Here is a 7072-nt window from a genome sequence, read left to right as displayed (position 1 = left end):
AGAATGAAAATTACGTCCTCACGGTCCACACCGAAGGAATGTATGCCAGCTGTTATTTTTTTTCAAGGCCGCTCTGGGCCAGTGCCTTTGTGCAAAGAAAGAACCGTATTTCTCGGAATTTTATACCTGCCGAAACGACGACCTACCTGCTTATTACAATCGCACAGCGGGAGTCAACAGCTCAGATATTTCCAATCTTTATATACTAAATTTAGTACATAAAACTTGCATATGTGCGAGCTACGCCACCAAAAGTATTAATATACAGATTCCTTTTATAATGCATGTTATATAAATAATATAAGATATATAAATAATATAGAAAGATAGTTAAATATAGTAAAATATAGTATCTTCTAATAAGTATCTTTTAATTCTAAAACGAAAGTGCAATTAAAAAATCGAATCCAATAGCTTTGTGTGAAATTGAATATGTTCCAATTGAAAAAAGAAATACATTGGTATCAGCCGAACGAATGTTGACAACACAGCCAGTTGCTACTTAACTTAATTATTAGGATTAAATGTACTATCAATTAGCGTTCGAGATTTTTGTTTCAATATATAAGCTATTTCTTTAAATGTAATTTTTTATTCTTTATGCTCGTTTTTTGGCCTTCTATCTTTCTCAAATTGTTATATATATTTGTATACATAACATAAAAGACGTTCACAAATTATGTAGTATTATTTCTTGTAAAAATCTGAGTCGAAATGTCCCGAATCATTTTTTTCTATTTCGCTTAATGAAGTAATTATTATTGAGTAAAGCTGATCCAATCACCGCCATTCTTTAGAAGAGAGATATTTTACTATATTTAACTATCTTTCTATATTATTTATATATCTTATATTATTTATATAACATGCATTATAAAAGGAATCTGTATATTAATACTTTTGGTGGCGTAGCTCGCACATATGCAAGTTTTATGTACTAAATTTAGTATATAAAGATTGGAAATATCTGAGCTGTTGACTCCCGCTGTGCGATTGTAATAAGCAGGTAGGTCGTCGTTTCGGCAGGTATAAAATTCCGAGAAATACGGTTCTTTCTTTGCACAAAGGCACTGGCCCAGAGCGGCCTTGAAAAAAAATAACAGCTGGCATACATTCCTTCGGTGTGGACCGTGAGGACGTAATTTTCATTCTTACATCCGTAGTGGTTACCTTCATTAAAAATATAAGAAAGAAAGTCGCGCCCCCATGCTTCCTCCCCCAACAAACGAATGTTGCATGTGCCAAAGGCTCTGCTCTCTCGTGTAACAAAGAGCTCTAACTCGATGCAGCAATTATTTTCTTTCAAGGACACTGCGGATCAAAATTTTATATTATTAGATTGTGTATATGCGATTTACAATATAGAAGTTTTCTTTTCTGCCGAAAAGTATTCAGTAATCTGTTTCAATATCTTTTAGCGAAACAAAACCACACGCCAGACCTATTGTCCAACAGAAATGTTGCGCGCGCACACACACGCGCGCGCGCGCACGTGTGTGTTGTGTATATGTGTATATGTGTACATATGCATATATATATATATATATATACATATTTATTTTTTTTTATGAATATATATATATATATATATATATATATATGTGTGTATATATACTTAAAATATAATAAGTAATTAAAAATAGATAAATATTCATAAATTCATTTGAAATAAATAAAAGAATATAAAGAATCGTAAAATGAAAGAATATAAAGATGCAGAGATATAAAGAAAATGTTGTAAGAAAAAATATTAAAACTTTCCTTATATATATTTTTTGTCATTTTCTATCTAAAACTATACTTTTATTGTCTTTTAATATAATAGTGTAAATCAGTGTTGTAGATATGATAAAGCACTATTACTTCGACATCGGAATCGTCAAACGAGCAGGCTTAGCTCGTTGAGTTGGGTATCGGTCCGAATGATCTCGTTGAAGAGCTGGCTACTCTGGTGTTTCCGATGTCCATGGGCATGTGCAGCAGCGGTGCCCGGGTTTTGGTGTGGTGCCACTGCTGCCAAACTGCGGAAGGAAGGTCTATGCCTGGGACGGATGCCACAATTCGACATTCTCCTCCGGTGTACCGAAGCTCTCATACTCCAGGTGATCTTGACGTTTCTCGACGTTTCGCGCCGGGTCTTCATCCAAATCTCCCCCTCACCCCTCCTCCTCCTCCACCCCCCCCCTCCCATCGCGCTACTGATCGGATGAACGGATCAACGATGGTGGTTCGGTGACGGTGATGGCCCCTCTCCCCCGATCGTTTGAGAAAGTCTTCGTCTGACACGGTAGCCATGGACGTGGCAACATCCGCGAGCTATTTGCCGAAGGCGGGCAGTTGTTTGAGTCGGTTTGAGGCTGAGCTCGCTTGATTGAATTCGGGCCCGATGAATTTCTTATCTGTCCCGGCCCGATTGGTCATCGTATCCAGGCAGGAACAGATTCACGGAGTGAATCATATGTCCCTGTTGGGGATTAATTCTACGACGCGGGGTGATCGGCGTTGTTAACTTTCTTCGCCCATCCTGTTGCGTCTGAGTGGTTTCGCGGAGGTTTAGCGTGTAAGGGATAGGAATGGTTTCGTTCTGCCTCCGAGTCACTGCATTCACTGCATTCACATTAAAAAAGAAAGATAAAGGATAAGTTTAGCTCGTTAGCGAGAATGCAGCGCGGGAGAGGCAGGTTATGTGGCTGTTCTTGTTTATTATTCAAGACTGGCTTACTCTACTAAGCCTGTACTTCCTCGTTGCCTGCCTCATCTCCACCATCGCTGTCATTGACTCTCTCGTTACTCCACCAATGCGTCCATGGCAAGGATGCCAATTTTGTGTACGACGACACATCGTCGCTGATGTGGAGGAGATGACGCACACAAGAAAGAAACCGAATATGCTCGGCTCTTCGACTAGCGTAGAAGCAGTAGAAGAGAGTGCAGATACTGTTGTCTGACGTGTGCATTCCTGCACTGCTGCTAGAAAGGAGTCCGTGATGTGTTGTTCTGTCAAGACCGTTCGTACAGGGCCTCCTCCCAATATGGGGCTGCCGACGATTGAGAGGTGGTTTTAGGGAATAGGCAAGGCTGGAGGACTTTTCGTTTGACGCGCCACCCACTTAAATCCCATACCTTCCCGAATCGTCCATCGGAGGGTCTTTGGGAAATTTCCACTTCTTTAAACAAAAAAAAAAAAAAAAGAAAAGACACTGCTGTGTCTGAACTCTTCTCTACTAGGCTGGCAATACAGCTATAGCTATAGTAAACTATAGAACTATAGAAGGACACAACAGATTGTCTGTACTTAGATGAGCGCTAGAAATTGTAATGATATTTTAACCACCTATTACTGCGTGTTTAATCTTTCGCTAATAACAAGTTAATTTGTTTTAAGCTTATTTTGTAGCATGCTGCAAAAGGTACGATTTAGGTAACCGGTCGCCTAAATCATAATGATTTGAATTTTCTAAAACGTAAAACTCTTTTGAAAATATCATATAAATGAATAAAAACAATTAAGAATGTATGTCTAATAAACGAAATCATAATAATATTTATTTTATTAATAATTTATTAAGAATGGATGAAGTATAATTTAATAATAACTTAATAGATAACAATAATGTAAAGGTAAAAACATGATCTGATATGAATAAAATTGGCTCGAATGCTTTTTCAATTGATATTTATATAATATCAACTGAAAAGGGTTAATAATAGTTTTATTATTGTCACTTATCAATTTCACATTGATATTGTACCGGTACGATATAGGAAACCTCGTAGTGGTACGATTGGAAGGAAGCTTGATAGATATAATAAAGATTTCGATTTAAAATTTACAACTTTTGCAAATATGTATATGTAATTAATGTAAATTATTCTACATAATAAATATTTTTTTTTATGAAAATATAAAAATTCGGAATAAAATTATATGACTATTTTATTTATTAGCTATATAAATTGATCAAAAGTTAACGTCAGTCGTACTTGACTTTTAAAATGTTATTATTTAAAATGTTATCACGTTTTACTTTAATATTTTATTTTTATGTATGTTTTGTTACTAAATATTGCTTACATTGCGTAATAATATGAAATATTGGTAATAAGGTACGGTTTAGGTCAGGCCAGAGATTAGATTAGATTTTGACCAGTACGCATTTGGCAGCTTTCCCCTACTCAAGGACCTCCACTCCCCACTCTTCCTTTCTCGTGTGCGTTGTCTCCCCTCCACATCAGCGGCGATGTGCCACTGTACTCAAAACTGGCATCTCTGATCCACAGGATGCATACACATACGGTCGCTCGAAGTATACGGATGTCGGTACGTCTCTCAGGCTGTATGCGCTTTGAAGCAAGTATGTTACAGATTAATAACTTCATTGTATTTATGTATTACTTTTGTATTACTTTTGTGAAAAAAATTAACTCGGGTTATAATTAACTCCGAATTAGACGTGCACTCTGGAAAGCACACACTAAAGTGGATCCAACTGAGAAGACCATCACTTGTCCACGATATCTCCGATGAGATATCTGTCTGTCCGAAATAACGAGGCATCACACGGATCAGGATCTAGCGGCCACTGAGAATACGTTCCCTTTGGAAGTAACTTCAGAAACAGTTTCTCTTCAAGTTCTTCTCCTCGCCTACTGTGACATCCGACACTTGATTTTAATGGTTTCTCTACAGTCAGAACAGAGGCAGAAACAATGCGAACTACGTATGTACTGTAATAACAGGTTTGCATATTTTTTTATACTCCTGGTTATTCTTCTGTATCTTCTTTATCGCATAGAACGTCCTGAGTTTTAAGTCTAAATGGCAGCTATTATACCAACACACAAATGTAATATAAACGTTTGAAAAATATTTTTCATTCATCGATCTGCTGAACGGTTTGTTTCGCTATTTTAATGGAAACGTACGCGCGTAAGAGAATCTTCATAGACGGTCGATCTTGACGACGGTCGAAACATATATATTAGTTTTATATCCTTGTTGGAGCACAGTAAAGTTATTCGATACAAGCGTCAAGTCAGTTCGCGATGAAATCGAAATTGATCTTTCTCGTGTATCGTATGTATCGCGATATTTTAATACCTTTCGAGCTTAGCGACGTGGTAGCGAAGCGTGGTAAGACACTTGGCTACTATGTCGAGAACGCTGGGTGCCCGTTTCGTTAGAAACGTTATATTTCGTAATTCGTAATCGAATAAAATTCTGTCTAATAAATATTTTATGATAATCGATGAACAAACGTTTGAATAGGTGAACACTAGGACGCTTTACGAACGTCAAGAGATTAAAGGTTCGAATGTTTCTTCAAACGTTTACATAACGTTTATGTGTTGGTGGAATAACAGATTTCCAATCTTCGCATGCTACTCTACAGGACGCGTATCCTTAGCCTCATATTTCTACTTTCCACAAACCATAATAAACATTTGCAGGAAACAATTCAACAATTCAAATAAAAAGTAAACGGGAATTGGAAATTAAAAATTAAACAAAAAAGTTATTCCACCTCTCGCAATCCCGTGCGGCTGACTGGTAAATGTACAAAAACATCAAATAATTCTTTCAAAATATATTCAACATGCTTTTTATAATACGATTCGATTACAGCAGGGATCTAGTGTTTTACAGCGCACTTTAGCGCAGTTACTACTGATCTAAGCTGGCCTTTCAAAGGCATACATCTTTCCCTTGCCCACTCTATAAATCTCCGACATTTGTTTTCATGATAATTGTTAACATAATATTTTCCATAATCGTCTTTCTTTCCTCAAAATCATCGTCTGTTAAACGTAATTTTTCTCTACAGATGCAATTCTCAATAGGACTGTCATTTAAATGATTGACTACTGCATTGTTCGCATTGAAAAAAATCTATTCTTTCAAGAGCATTCCAATGCTCCAATGATAATATATTATAAATCATCGCCTTGGTACAGAGATTTTTGTCGCATGATAATAATACTACCGATTCTTGTAATTAACAAATTTGCAAAGAACATTGTAAAATCTCATCGTTCGGAAAATTGGAAGAAAAATCTTTCTTATTTTTCGCGGCATGTTCTCGTATTTGTCTTATGACACATTGACGTTTAAAAGCAAAATAATTATGGACAAGGCACATGGCTTTCCTGCCTTTCGCCAACAATTCACATTTAGACATTTATTATATTTAAAATAATCTAATTCACATATCACAGACTATGAAATTACAATGAAGGAACGCGGATAATTTTTAAATGTCGCATCTCTTACTTCTTCAATAATTTCGAGATTTGTCAGGAATACATTTGTGTCAATAATGATATAGAATGAACTTTCTTCTTTTATGATTCTATTTTGGTTAAGCTGCTTCAATTTTACAGTGCTATTTTTCACCATATATAGGTTTTACATCTAGATGATTATCTCTATCTAGCTTGTATTTTGACAATCTTCCCTTTCAACGTAATCTTCTCATCTTTTATTGGCTCCCAAATCTTCGTACAGAACTTGTTATTAAACAAGTCTGTTCTACTAATTTACTCTTCTCGTCACATTCTCGTCAGTCTATAGTCTATAGTCAGTCTCTCTTTAATTCTGAAATGGTTTATCACCATTTAATGTGTCATTGTTTGTGTCACATATTGCATCCTTTATGGCTCCGTTATATAATCTTTTGAAACCAAACTCAACATTTCTACAAACATATGGTTTCTATAAACTTAGGGACTGTTTCTGGACTGTCATTGTTTCATAAATTAAATGAACTTCTACAAAATTTTCATGGAAATTTCGTGATAGCTAAAGAGAATGAGGTATACATTTTTTGATATCTTGATATGTTTTTGATATCTAAACAGAATAATATATTAATTTAATTTTTCTCTCATAGAGATTCGAGTTTCTTCTCAATCCTTGCATACACGTTCCGTTGCCACAATTTTTAAGAATGATTTTTTTCCTCTTTCTGTCGACAAGCTTTAATTGTTACGATGTTCCTCAAAATTGTGTTTATTCCGAGCTATGTTTTTTCGCTGTGTCCTATATGTTTCGCCCGTGTGTCTTTATTAACCA

The sequence above is a fragment of the Pogonomyrmex barbatus genome, unplaced genomic scaffold, assembly GCF_055798465.1.
Source record: "Pogonomyrmex barbatus isolate J1 unplaced genomic scaffold, ASM5579846v1 scaffold4, whole genome shotgun sequence".
Lineage (NCBI taxonomy): Eukaryota > Metazoa > Arthropoda > Insecta > Hymenoptera > Formicidae > Pogonomyrmex > Pogonomyrmex barbatus.
Note: the sequence above shows the minus strand (reverse complement) of the source record.